At 38.5% G+C, this 15,171-nt stretch overlaps 1 protein-coding gene across 7 annotated transcripts in view; it reads right to left on the reverse strand.

Annotated features, from left to right (window-relative positions):
* Positions 1-15,171, reverse strand: part of MTMR3 (myotubularin related protein 3) — a 140,666-nt gene that overhangs the window by 65,719 nt on the left and 59,776 nt on the right. For 6 of the 7 annotated variants that reach the window (XM_059140216.1, XM_059140220.1, XM_059140218.1 and 3 more), the window contains exon 2: positions 9,048-9,083. The exons of the other annotated variant lie outside the window; for it this stretch is intronic. The gene's annotated coding sequence lies outside the window, so the exon portion shown is untranslated. The remainder of the gene's footprint in view (positions 1-9,047; positions 9,084-15,171) is intronic. 7 annotated transcript variants of the gene reach the window in all.

Genomic DNA, 15,171 nt, shown 5'->3' on the forward strand with positions numbered 1-15,171 from the left:
ACCCACATCGGGCTCTCTGCTAGTCAGGGAGCCTGCTTCCCCCCTCTCTCTGCCTTCCTCTCTGCCTACTTGTGATCTCCCTCTCTCTCTGTCAAATAAATAAATAAAATCTCTCTTAAAAAACAAACAAACAAACAAAAAAACCCCTACTATGGCTTGGTCTTACTCCTTAAATAGAAGTGCAAACCTCAGGTTTTCTAAAATCTTTGCCGCTGAAGTCAACCATAAATAAAAAAAGAAACAAGAGTTCAAAAAGCATGCCTGCATTCACCTATCATGGCAAATTCACTGTGAAGGCTCATTTATTTGACAAATATTTGGGAGTGGTAGGCACAATTCTAGGCACTGGGGATTGATGCAGATATGAACAAAACAAAGTTCCTATCCTTAAGGGAGCTGCAATTTTTTAAAATTAACATATAGTGTATTATTTGCCCCAGGGGTACATCATCAGGCTTACACATTTCACACAGCACTCACCATAGCTCCCCCCCTACAATGTCTATAATCCAGCCATCCTATCCCAACTCCCACACCCCCCAGCAATCTTCAGTTTGTTTTGTGAGATTAAGAGTCTCTTACAATTTGTCCAGGAGCTGCAATTTTTGTGTCAACCGTACTATTCTCACATGGCTGAATGTCCTCAGTGTGACTTTTCTCCCCTACCTATTAGGTCTATGCTTTGAAAAAGATAAAAAGAAAAGTAAATATAAAATTGTGTCGGTTACCTTGTTCAGTGAAATTGCTAAACAAGATGATGAGAAAGACGAAGGAACTGACTCTACATGTCTTTTCTATCCCTTTAGAAACACTAAGTAATGTCTGTGAGTTTTGAGAGATCCAGATGCAAATTCATGATCTATGTGCATTTCTCTGCCAGCTGTAGAGCACAGATAAGCAGCTAAAATATTATCATTTCCTAACCAAAAAACAACCATCTTCTCCTTGAAAAAAACCCAGTAAGTTGACAGAAACTGTCACTTAAACTCCATGTTGCAATCACATTTCTGTATCAAGAGCCTTTCACTGGTAATACATCTCTTGAACCAGCAACACTTAAGATAATGTTCAAAATAACAAAAAAGCTCTGTTTCAACAGATAATCACCAAAGATCAATCTTGTATAATCTGTGACTACACTAGTGGTACAGAGTGTGGTTCATTCTACATTCTACATACGTAAGTATATGAATGTATGTTTGTATGCATGTATGTATATATATGGGAATGGGGGGATTAAAGGTGGGATAAATTCTGCATATATTCCACAAAGGAGGCTCTGCAATACACAGAATTTCAAACAGTTGGGTTAGTAATCAATACTTAAAATCACTGGGTGTCATTTAAGTGGCTGAAACACTGACAGTTGCTTTTTCAAAAGTGGACCTCAAATGTGAGAAATCAAAAGCAAGAAATTATGCTCTAGCATTTTTAGACAAAGTTCAGTTGCACTTCAGATGAATGTTACTGCTTTTCCCATCTCAAGTCAGCAAAAGGAAGCCCCAACCATGTTCTCAGAAAAGATTAACTATGATCAAACCAATTTTAGCAAATTAGATTTGTATCTTTATTTTTTTAAACATTTGAATGGGGAGGGAGAGGGAGAGCACAAGCACCCGGGGGCAGGGGGGAGGGGTTGCGGGGAGAGGGGGTGGGTGGTGAGAAGCAGACTCCCTGCTGAGCAGGGAGCCCAGGTGGGACTTGATCCTAAAACCCCAGGATTATAACCTGAGCCAAAGGCAGATGCCCAACCGATTGAGCCACCGGGGTACCCCTGATTTGTACCTCTTTTTTTTTTATTTGTACCTTTTTTAAAATCATTTAATATACAAGTATTTTCCTTTTATTTTTTTAAAGATTTTATTTTTTTATTTGTCAGAGATCACAAGTAGGCAGAGAGACAGGCAGAGAGAAGGGGAAGCAGGCGCCCTGCTGAGCTAAATCCCAGGACCCTGGGACCATGACCTGAGCTGAAGGCAGAGATGTTAAACCCTTGAGCCACCCAGGCACCCCAAGTATTTTCCTTTTAAACTTAATCCTTATACAACAGGGTAGGCAAGGAGAGGGGGAACATAAATCCTAACATGATGTCTTGGTGAAGATATTTTCTGATGGTGACCAGAAAAGATTAAAACCACGGATCACAGTGGCCCCTTGAGTGGCTCAGTTGGTTGAATAACCAACTCTTGGTTTCACCTCAGGTCATTACCTCATGGGTCAGAAGATCGAGCCCTACCTTGGCTCAGTGCTCCGTGGGAGTCTGCTTAAAGGTTGCTCCCTCTGCCCTGCCCCAAACTCACATGCTCTAAAATAATAATAATAATAAAATAATAATAATCTCTAATATAATCTTAAAAATAAAGAAAAACCATGGATCACATACTATTTCCTAAAAAGGGTAAAAATCAAATGATTTTAAGAATGCAAAGATTTTTTAGTGTTCTGGCTTACTCTTTATAATGACTTCTGTAACAGAAAACATTCACTTCATACTACTCAGATATATTACTAATAGTACTCTAAGAAATGTCTATGTGTAATTTATAATGTAATTTTCTGACTCCATGTCCTCCATGAGACAGAAATCACACGGTAGGCATTTTATTCCTGAAATTAAGAATTTAATTTTATAAGGCAGCATTTAAGTTCATCACCTTAAATGAAACATTCCCCACCCTCCTATAACAGAAAACCTTCTGTTTTCTGTTATAATTTAACAGAAAACAGAAGAAATACTTAAGTCTTGGATGTTAAGATAGGAAATCCAGGTATTCAAATCACTAGAAATTAACTGTATTTTTAAAGCCAAGCAGATCACTCTACTTAAGTGCCGGAGGTAGTTCAAATTTATAATCACTACAGAAAGATCAGAAAGACTGGCCGCCATGTCGAAAAAATGTTTCCTGACTTCTCTTTGACTAGTTCTGAGGTCTACCTTTGAGATTTAACATAAGGCAAATTCCTACACACATATTAATGTCCAGCTACTTGCTCCCAGTTAACCTCTGATAAAGACGAAGGAAGTTAACTTTGTTTCCTCTTGCACTTCTCCTTTCTTCTCCCCCACCTTGCCCCCATATCAGAGCTCTCACTGGCACTACATAGGTCAATGTCCTATTTAAAAGAAAGAGAAAAACATTCCTGATTTTTGATCTATAGCTTCTCACAGAAATTTAAATTTTCTTAATTATAATTTCCCCCTTAACATATTATACGATTCTCTCTTAGCATGAGATTACAGACTCTGTCCCTGCTTCCTATTGTCCAAAGAATAAAATTTTAAGGGCATTTTTTGGGACAAAACACCTAAATGACCAATCCCTATGAAGATAAGCAGTTTTATAATAGGGTCTCAAAAAGTTTTTAAAAGCTACAGGGCACCTGGTGGCTCAGTCATTAAGCTTCTGCCCTTGGTTCAAGTCGTGATCCCAGGGTCCTGGGATGGAGCCCCAAATCGGGCTCCCTGCTCCGCAGGAAGCCTGCTTCCCCCTCTCCCACTTCTCTTGCTTATGTTCCCTCTCTGGCTGTCTCTCTCTGTCAAATAAATAAATAAAATCTTTGAAAATAAATAAATAAATGCTTAAATTATCAATTCCTGTTTCTTACATACTCAACAGAAAAAAAAACTAGAGGTGCTGAAGGAGCAGGAGGCTGGCTGAGGACAAAGCAAAGGCTGGCGCCTTGCACCACCCCCCTTCACCCGCTCCCCTCCATATGTGTAGCATTCCTCAGGCACCCCTGACTGCCATAAAACGATAAATAGTTAACTTGCAGAGATCACAGTCCTGCAAGGTAGGAGTCTCCCTTGGTTTGCAAATGTCCTTGAGATTTACAACAAAGAAGTTACTTTATCAATAGCCCAATTTCCAGGGACACAGAACTCAGTTCCTCAAGCCCTAATGTCACCCTCCCCTCCATGAAAACGGAAGGAGGCGGAGGTAGAAGGAAAAGTAAATAAAGTTCAATTTCTTCTAAACCTAAATCTCATTAACAAGGATGCTTGATAGCAGGAATGTAACATTCCACCAGGAGACTCCCAATTGTCTTTACTTGATAGTAACTAGGCCTTCAATATCCTGATAGTGCTTTTTTCCCCCCGCATGCGTGGGCTAACCGGCCAGTTCTGCTTCTGTAAGATTGCTTTGTCTGCTTTCGAGTGGGGTCCCCTGACCCAATTCACTGACGCCAAGTATGCCTGTTCAAACTGTCAATCAATCAGCTCAGCCCCACCTGAAACTGTCTATAAAAACCCTGCACCAACCCAGCTCTCGGCGTTATCGGCAACGAGCGCTGCAGAGGTCCAGGTTCGAACCTGCAATAAACGACCCTTGCTGATTGGCTTTGACTCACGTCTCTGGTGGTCTTTTAAGGTGGGGGTAATACTCAATTGGCATTTCAGTGCCTAGGTGGCTTAGTGGGTTCAAGTCTCTGCCTTCGGCTCAGGTCATGATCTCAGGGTCTTGGGATCGAGCCCCACATCGGGCTCCCTGCTCAGCCGGGAGCCTGCTCCCCTTCCCCCAACACGCCCCGACCTCTGCCTGCCTCTCTGCTTGCTTGTGATCTCTGTCTGTCAAATAAATAAATAAAATCTTCAAAAAAAAAAAGAAAGAACGAAAACTAATCAAATGAGACAGGCAGCAAAAACCAAAAATGTAATTTTAAAAAAGGCAACTAAAATACAGGCAAAATTCAACACACCAATTTCATTTTGAAACTTGCAGATTTACCCGTCTTATTCTAATATGCTTTCCTCAGGGCCCAGCCCTAAAAGGAACAAAAACATAATCTCCAAACCCCACCCATTTTACACCAATCCTCCCCACTCACAGCTGCATAAGAAGTTTCTTTTCTAGAAAGACAAACAAAGTAATTTGAAGGTCAATTTACCATGGGAACTCAACAGTGTGCCCCTGTGTAAATGAGCATGATTTTCCTGTTTTGCCTAAGTACTTGAGATGTTTAACGCCAATTCCAGGAAAAATGTAGTAAACTACATTCTTTAAAAAAAAAAAACAAAAAAAAAACCACCTAATCAGTATTCCAAACCCAGCTAACCTGCGTATTGCTTATTAGTATATTAATATTATATTTAGGAATGTTAATATTCCTCTCCCAGTCTATAAACAGACTGTCCAAAGCTCTGGTTCTTTCCACTCAGTTTTATGTAGAGTAACGAACATCAAAATGGATAAGGAGCAAGGAGTGCCTGGTTGGCTCAGTGGTTTGAATTTTTAGCTGCTGTATTCACAATTAAAAACTGTCCAATTCCCGCTAGCCAAAAGGTACACCCAAGAGGAGAAAAACAAAATTCAAATTATAAAGGTTATGTGCAATGAAAAGAATCTACTCTTCTACTAGCCTAGTTAAAATTAATATTCTGGCAATTAGGTAGGGGGCTACTCATATTTTTGAAGGCAAGCCAATAAAAACCCAAACAACCTCCAGTAACCACACACTACAACGCAGGCTGTGTTTTAAATGGCAAGGTCAAACACCTACCCCCCCCCTTTTTTTTAAGATTTTATTTATTTACTTGCCAGACAGAGATCACAAGTAGGCACAGAGGCAGGGAGAGAGAGAGAGAGAGAGAACGAAGCAGGCTCCCCGCCGAGCAGACAGCCCGACTCGGGGCTCCATCCCAGGATCCTGAGTTCATGACCTGAGCCAAAGGCAGAGGTTTTAACCCGCTAAGACACCCAGGTGCCCCAAATACCTACCCTTTTGAAGCCGTTCTCAATTACTAAATAGCCAAAAGACCTGAAATTGTTTGACCAGAACACCATCTTCTTAAGACCATCCTTTTAAGACAATTAATTCAACAGAACCCCCAGAGAAAGACCCACAATTTTTTTTAAAGATTTTTATTTATTTATTTGATAGACAGAGATCACAAGCAGGCAGAGAGGCAGGCAGAGAAAGAAAGGAAGGGAAACAGGCTCCCCGCTGAGCAGAGAGCCTAATGCTCAATCCCAGGACCCTGGGATCATGACCCGAGCTGAAGGCAGAGGCTTTAACCAACGGAGCCACCCAGGTGCCCCAAGACCCACACTTTTAAACTAGTAACATTTATCTCATGTAAACAGAGAACAACATGTCACTGCCATCCAACTAAATACAAGAAGAAAAAACCTTTCAGCTAAAGTCAAAAAAGTAGAATTCATCAACATTTTTTTTTAAGGATTTTATTTATTTATTTGACGGAGAGAGAGAAAGAGAGAGAGATCACAAGTAGGCAGAGAGCCAGGCAGGGGCGGCGGTGGGGGAGAAGCAGGCTGCCTGCTAAGCAGAGAGCCTGATGAGGGGCTCAATCTCAGGACCCTGAGGATCATGCCCTGAGCCAAAAGCAGAGGCTTAACCCACTAAGCCACCAAGGCACCCCATCATTGACATGCTTTAAACAAAAGGAGGACAAAAGTACTCCAGACTAATAAGAAATGAGCTCTTTAGCTAAAGAGATTTCTCCCTTTTTGGTTTTAAGTAACTACAATTAAAACAACCACTCTAAAAACTCAAGTCATGGGTTCATACTGAAGACAAAAATCCTTAAACTATCATTTTTGCTTAACCCATTAATGGGGAACAGGGAGTAATAAAAAAAGCATACTGGCCTAAACAACTTCTATTTATACTAAACATATTAAAATATAGGTAAAATACTCTCTAAAACAAGATGAAAAACTTCTCAAACATACAACCTACTCTAAACCTATTCTGTACAAATTATGGAATATTCCAAGTATATTGCTTATACATCACAATCTTAAGTACTATTCAATTCAACATGAAAAAAAACAATCCAGGCGCCTGGGTGGCTCAGTCATTAAGCATCTGCCTTCTGCTCAGGTCACAATCTCAGGGTCCTGGGATCGAGTCCCACATCGGGCTCCCCGCTCTGTGGGAAGCCTGCTTCTCCATCTCCCATTCCCCCTTGCTGTGTTCCCTCTCTCACTGTGTCACTTCCTGTCAAATACATTAAAAAAAATCTTTAAAAAGGAAAAAACAGGGGCGCCTGGGTGGCTCAGTGGGTTAAGCCGCTGCCTTCGGCTCGGGTCATGATCTCAGGGTCCTGGGATTGAGCCCCGCGTCGGGCTCTTTGCTCAGCAGGGAGCCTGCTTCCTCCTCTCTCTCTCTCTCTGCCTGCCTCTCTGTCTACTTGTGATCTCTCTCTGTCAAATAAATAAATAAAATCTTTTAAAAAAAAAAAAAAAAAAAAAAAAAGGAAAAAACAATTTACACAAATAATTCAAATTCTCAAGTTTCCAATAAGCGTGTGGACATAACTATTAAAAATAACATCACACCTCCAAGGTCCATCAGCACCACTCAGTTTCTTGCATTTTCCAACCTGAAAATAGTCAGAGGAACCAATGCCTCAAAAAGGCAGAAAGAATAATGTGTTTGCATAGCTCTTTGGTAAACAGCAGGCCTATGACTAAACAACCCATTGTGTACTACTGTTTTCAATCAGGCCACTTACATATGCTAAAATGCAAAGAAACAGAGGGCCTTAGAGCTTATCATTTTTTCTTTTCTATTGATTTACATCCTCAATATTTAACCCAAACCCTACATTCTACAGCATATAGTTATATTTTCAATTACCAGTGTTTTCATTAAGTGGTATACAGGCCATTAGGATATTTGAGATGACTTAAATGGAATATGAATACCTTAAAAAAATATATTTATGCACGGAAAAAATTCTGCACTGAAAGAAATTTCCTTGACTCTGATGCCATTAAATTCAAAGCACACTATTAAACTTACACACCTCTAAGAAAAAAACTCCAATTAAATTATAACACGCCACTGATTCTAAGATGCATTCCCATTTAGCATACAGATGTTGAAAAAAAACATGCAGGTAATGTATTAATGAGAGGTCTAGGTGATAAGATATGCTACTATAAATCCTTCATATATAGAAATTATTACGCAACTATCTTTCTTCAAGATGCTTTATTCTCTCATTTTTCTTCATAAGACATCTTTTCAATTCATTAAAAGTCTGAACCCATTCATAAGCAGACCTGACCAGGAACACATGTAACAATAGCATCTCGTCCTTCCCCCACACAAAAGATAAACTTAAGGTTTCTGCTGCCACCAGAGTTCCCGCACCTTCCCCAACCCCAGAGACTATTACTAGCACAGTACCACAGGGTACAGGGTCTCCCCTGAACTGTCACTGGAGCTCATATCCTAACTCTACATATCCTTAACAAAAATCTATCATCAGCCTCCATCCCCTCCCCCCACCATTCCTTCTTTCTTAATACTCCACTGAAAATCTCAGTAGGCCTAGGACTTCAAGGCTAGCAATCATTTGACCATTTCCAATAAAAAAATCTGATGCCATCTCCTACTGCTCTTCCTGAAATGTTCAATTTCCCTATTTCCATTCCATGAAACTAGTATCAACACCATTTGGTCTAGCTAACTGATTCTCAAACATTTGAATTAAACTTACGTAGACCTTAGTTACCTAAGAAACAAAACAACCAGTTACAAATGAAGTCACAAAAGAACTGGTTCTTTTAACATCACCTGACAAATCCAATCCGATCAATAGAAGTTCCACTAAAACATCCTTGCTCAAAAAAATATGCCCCTATGACATTTATATCCAAAACGAACAACTTGAAGGTGCTTTCAAATTTTCCATCTATGAGTTTTTGTCACTGCTATTACTTCCGCCTAATTTACTCATACTGCTTTAACTATCTGGTTAAATACTATGTATCCTTCAATTCTTCCTTGAAAACAAAGCTTTCACTGTGAAAGCCTCCCTGCAGAGTTCATGTGCACTTTCAATATAAATATAGCTATATTTTATAATACCAAATGTCATTATGATTATTTACATTTCTGTATGTTCTACTAGACAGATTATGATTTCATATGTAACGTCATTTTACTACTTAACAATGGAACCCAATGACCTTAGACTACGCATTATTGAGAGACACTACAATATAGCTTATTAGGTAAGATCACAGATTCTAGAATCAGACTATTCTAGATAGGAATTTTGACTATAAACTTACTTGTGTAAGTCTGGGAAGTTCATGAAGTTTCCTCATCTGTAAAATGGAGATAACATTAGAAGAGTTACTGCACAAGTATCTTCAAATCAAATGAATTCTGACAAGGACAAGAAATATGCTCAATATATACCTTCTGAATTTAAAAAAACAAACCATAATTTAGGTAAATACAAGAAATAAACCATGGCCTTCTATTTAGCACCCATGTCCATTTAAAACCTCTATAATTCTAGTTTTTACCATAAATCCAACAATTCTACCTGCCTGTCTTCATATAGAGTAAGGCCTTATTTCCAATATGCACTTTAACTTTCATATGCATTATAAACTTTCAAAGTTCAAAATAAAAAAGTAGTTATGTGATTTTCTGAAGCAAAAATTCTAGTAGCCATTTGACACTTAAGAAGAATCACTTAACTGAGTGAGCCAAGCAAAATTAACTGCTATTCTTTACACACAATCAACACCTGAACTCTCAGGATACCAATCATTATAGTTGTCAAGATCTAGTGCATCCATCTCAACAATAAGGTCTTCCCAAAATGAGGCCCTTTTCTCTCAAACAATCGGGTCTGCCTCAAATGAGGGTCTTACTCTTCCCCTCTAGGACATTCTATATTCATTCCAAATTCCTTGCCATTGTTTATGTTGTTCCCTATACACAGACTGGACCTTTTACCATGAAACAGATCATCAGAGCTCTTCCAGTATTTTAGACCACTAAGCTTTTACTGCATTTTTGCAGGTACACATGATTTAGCATTTATTATCTTTTACCAAATTCCACTTCTCCACCTTTTCCAAATTCTTCTCCCTCCTTCCCTCTTTCTCTTTCTGTCTCCCTCAAAACACACATAGTCTGCAAGTTCCCTCAAGAGCTACTCAAAATGCTTTGATTAGTTAATGAAATAATATTTATCTCTCTTTAAAGGTTGGGGATAAATCATGAAAAATTTTCTCATAAACAATTAGATAGCTATAGGTGATAATGCTATAGGTGAGGTGCTCTCTACTTTCATGTTCTAACATTAAGCTAAAAATAGGTAATACGCGATCATAATTAATGGTATAATGTTGTCTGACTAACACATAAAGACTTCCTGAAGTGACTAAGAACTTGGTAATAGCTGCAATATCAGTCCTGAACTGGTATTAATAAAAATGTCACTTTTGAAAAAAAAATAATGCCACATATGTATAAAATAATGGTTTTTGTAAAGATAAAAAACACTGCTTCAAGACAAGGATATGGAATATAAAAGTGACAGCAAGAGGGAAGTGGCTTTAATCCTCTTTGACTTCTTTGAAGCCATCATATAAAAGCAGGAGTTCTTATGATCAAGCCATTCTTAGAAAATCCTTTTTACATTCCATTCCTTGTGTAATAATTTTGCTTCTCCCCTGAAAACTGCATTCCTTCTGTCCTTTTCTCAACTTTTCCTGAATTAACAAAGGAAGAGCAGACAGGTTCACAAATCAATGAGACTACATAGTTCCAACTTGAAGCCAATATAATTTTTCAATTGTATATATATAACAATTTCTGATAACTAGCAAAGAATCTGAATGGTACTGCATCCACATGAATAGCTAACTCTATAGCACCAGAAAGCAATGGTAATAATATTGGGCATGGTACTTAGAAAAAACAAAGCCAATTTTCTTTTTTTTAATAATGCTGGTTTTTGTTTTTGTTTTACAGTGACAACAAGAACAGGGAGAGAAAACGCTATCACTACAAGGATAACCTCATATTAATGGGCAACTGAGACCAACTGTTAAGGATGTTTTAAGCAGGGGCTCCTGGGTGGCTCACTAGGTTAAGCATCTAAGGTCATGATCTCTGGGTTCTGGAATCGAGTCCTGCATCAGGCTTCCTCCTCAGCAAGAGTTTATTATAGTTACAGTTTTAGCTCTTAAATTTAGGTCTTTGATTCTCAATTACCCAGGTAATTATGAAATCACAAATATCATGCTTTCAAATCCATAAGTTTTTTATAGTTTAAGTATTAGATGAGACTTAACAGGCTCTGTGCTATGAAAATAGAGATACACAAGATGTTAATTTATGCCCTGCGATTCTGAAACAAGTGTAAATAGGTAAATTGATATACCCATACAATGGAATACTATGCTCTTGTAAGCAGAGGAGTGGGTGAATATCGATCCCCCCCAGGTTGACCAAATTATAGCCTATTCCCTCAACCACATGATCCAAGAAGAAAAACAGAATCTTTCTCCTTTTACACTTGGCTCGCTCAGTAGGTAAACATGCAACTCTCTATCCCAGGGTCTTGAGCCCAATCTCCACACTGGGCATAGAGATTACTTTAAAAAAAAAACAAAAAAATCCCTCCTCTTCTTCTAGAATCACGGTTTCTAAGCTGTGTGTTAAGGCACCTTGAGGGTACCACAGTAAATTCACAGGGGCACTACAGGGAATCTTAAGTTTCTTGAGGGAAATAGCAGTAACTGACGTATGTGAACCACACAAACAACGATCTGACATCATTCATAATTTCAAAAGTAGCTCAAAAAAATTCCTTTCAATACTTAAGAAACAGGGTTTTTAGGCAAGCTGCTATGATAAAACCCAAGTATCATATAAAAATCAGTGCCAATGGGCACCTGGGTGGCTCAGTGGGTTAAAGCCTCTGCCTTTGGCTCAGGTCGTGATCCCAGGGTCTTGGGATTGAGGCCCACATCGGGCTCTCTGCTCAGTAGGGGGCCTGCTTCCTCTCTCTCTCTCTCTCTCTCTCTGCCTTTCTGCCTAGTTGTGATCTCTGTCTGTCAAACAAATAAATAAAATCTTTAAAAAAACAAAAAAAATCAGTGCCAAAAAGGAAAAAAAGCTGGAATACCTGATTCCAAGGTTTGAGAATTTGTATAGTACCCAAAAGGCACACATATTAAAATTAAAATGTTTTCTTTCAAATCATATATATTAATTTTTCAAGTAGCTAAACTATTAGGAAATACTCAAGCTGTTTGGTCCAAACTACCTAATAAATGGAAATATTACTATTTCTTTTGGTGAAGGGGCACAGTGGAAAATATTACTGAGTCACCAAAAGGAAGAAGAGACTTTCTTCACCATGAGCCAAGAGAAGCCTGAGAGAAATCACAGCAAAGCCCAGCAAGATGCCAAACTAGAATAATTAAGACACTGTACCCCCAATTCCAAGTCCTCTATCTGGCTGTCACAGTTCTTCAATTATATGAACTGCTCCAGTATCCTAAGCCATACCTTCTTTTACTTAAGCTCTCATTCAGTTTGTCACCAGCAACCAAGAGTCCTGAATAACAAAATCAGATGATCCACATATTCGGCCTGATTTCCCTAATAAAATCATAAATAATGTATACCAGCTTGTTTTTTTAAACAAGTTAGGGCATTACTAATAACTCAAATACAAATTATCCCAATTACTATGTCCTATATTAACTGAATACAAGATAACTTCTATTGGATATTGCATGCTGAGGCAAAATTTAGTTTTTGAAGTTTTATAGACTTATTTATTTGAGAGAAAGAGAGCATGAGCAGAGGGGAGGGGCAGAGGGAGAGAGAGAAGCATACCCTCCTCTGAGCAGGGAGCCCAAGTGGGGCTCAATCAGCCTCAGGATGCTGGGATCATGAGCCTAAGGCGGCTGCTTAACAGACTGAGAGATCCGGGCACCCCTAAAGACTTTTTTTTTTTTTTTTTTGGAGATTTTATTTTTTCCACAGAGAGAGACAGAGTGAGAGAAAGAACACAAGCAGGGGAAGAGGAGAAGCAGGCTTCCCACTGAGCAGAGAGCCCGAAGACGGCTCAATCCCAAGACGGCTCAATCCCAGGACGGCAAATGCAAGGCAGACACTGAATGATTGAACCACCCAGGCACCCCTATAGATTTCTTCTTGACAAAAACCTCATTAAACTTTCACAGCATGGTAATAAAAACTAAACTATACCACGTTTTTTCTTTCACACCAAGATTACAAATTAAATAATTTCTAAGTAATCTAAAGCTCTAATATACTCAAAATTACAGCTTCAAAGAAGAAAAGTAAAATATTTTATGAATATTACAAGAAGTCATCAAACAGGGGCGCCTGGGTGGCTCAGTGGGTTAAGCCGCTGCCTTCGGCTCAGGTCATGATCCCAGGGTCCTGGGATCGAGCCCCACGTCGGACTCTCTCCTCAGCAGGGAGCCTGCTTCCCTTCCTCTCTCTGCCTGCCTTTCTGCCTACTTGTGATCTCTGTCAAATAAATAAATAAAAATTCTAAAAAAAAAAAAAAGAAGTCATCAAACATTTTCTTAAATAATACTTAAAGCAATTCATTTCCAGAAATTAACCTGGATCTTATATTAATTTTGATTTCTGGAGAAATCTTTTATTAAAAATCAAAGGCAGTAGTAATTTTAGCAATAAGCACAACTAATAGTTCATTCATTGTAACTGTTAAACAGATGTTTATTTCAGTCAGAGAGAAAAGTAAACCTTTCCAAAAACGAGAAAACCCAGAAATATACCAATGGAAAATGGAAACTACAGCTAATCTTCATCTGTGATAAAGCATTTATATAGATTACAAAAAGAAAATTTTATCAGAAAAAAAAAGTAACCATCAGCTGGCTAGCACTCAATTTTTTTTTTTAACCTGCTCATTGAGTATTCTGCCTTGCTCACATTAAAAACCTTAACAATTAACTTATTCCTCAATGAATGTCACTTTACCATCATATTAAAAAAAAACTACCATCTTGCTTCCGCAGAGCATCCATACGCATATTCGTCCCGTCCTGTTTGTGTTGTGTCCATATAAGAAGTTAGATTTGGGGGTACCTGGCTGACTCAGTTGGTAGAGCATGCAACTCAATCTCGGTCATGAGTTCAAAGCCCACACTGGGTACGGAAATTACTTTTAAAAAAAAGTCGGGTTTTTTTTTTGTCTTTTTTTAAAACATTTTACTTATATTTATTTGCCAGAGAGAGAGAGACAATGCACGCACAGAAGCAGGGGGGAGCAGCAGAGAGGAGGGGAAGAAGCAGGCTTCCTGCTGAGCAAGGAGCCTGATGCAGGGCTTGATCGCAGGACCCTGGGATCATGACCTGAGCCAAAGGCAGATGCTTAACCAACTGAGCTACCTTGGATTTATTTATTTATTTACTTACTTATTTATTTTGGAATATTTGAGTAATCTCTATGTCCAATGTGGGGCTTGAACTCACGACCCCAAGATCAAGAGTCACATGCCCGTGGATTTATCTGTCTTATATAATACACAAGTATGTGCATACACACATATTTAGCCCCAGTCTGTAGAAGAAAATGCAAATTTTTCACAGACTACTTCCCTTTTGGATCTGAGTATATCTTCCCTAGACAAATATCCATTTTCATGTAGCAATGTTTATAAAAAATTAACTATTCAGTATTACTTAAATATGTTTAATATTTAAAGTGCCTCTTACCCCAATGCAACCCTGATCTGATGAGACTGCCTAAAATTTCAAGGGTGAAACGTGTAAAAGTCTAAAAAGTTTTTAAAAGCTTAAATGTAAATCTCTGAAGACTATACTGCACATGTTCAATTAAACATCTCCAAAGGAGAATCTGGACTATCAGTCTACTGAGCTGTATAAATTCCTAGAGGCCTAAAGATGAAGATGAAAGAAATATACAGATTAAATGTTTACTTAAAAAGATAAAGAAGTGCTTGGCTGGCTCAATCGAAACAGCATGCAAATCTTGATCTCAGGGTTGAGAGTTCAAGCCCCACAGTGGGTGAAGAGATTACTAAAAAAATAAAATAAAGTAGAACTCAATAATCCGGATATATATTAATGTAAAGCAACTAAAGTCTGCAACAGTTCACTGGTATATCAGTCAAATAAAAAAAGAGAGGAATGAAAGCAGGAGATGAACAAGAGAAAACAGGGCTCCCAGGGATAATATGTACTAAAATAAGAAATCAAGTTTATCTTTATGCCATGGTGCATATGCACAAAATTAGGTTAATCATGTCTCCATTCCCAATGCAAAATATGTTAGCTCCTAGCTTATCTAGTATATCCCTGGTTTTAATCTTTCCCATGCATTCAAAACAATTACCACCAAACTACTTTCTAAATTTT

This window comes from Mustela lutreola, chromosome 11 (genome assembly GCF_030435805.1).
Source record: "Mustela lutreola isolate mMusLut2 chromosome 11, mMusLut2.pri, whole genome shotgun sequence".
NCBI classification, from domain to species: Eukaryota; Metazoa; Chordata; class Mammalia; order Carnivora; family Mustelidae; genus Mustela; species Mustela lutreola.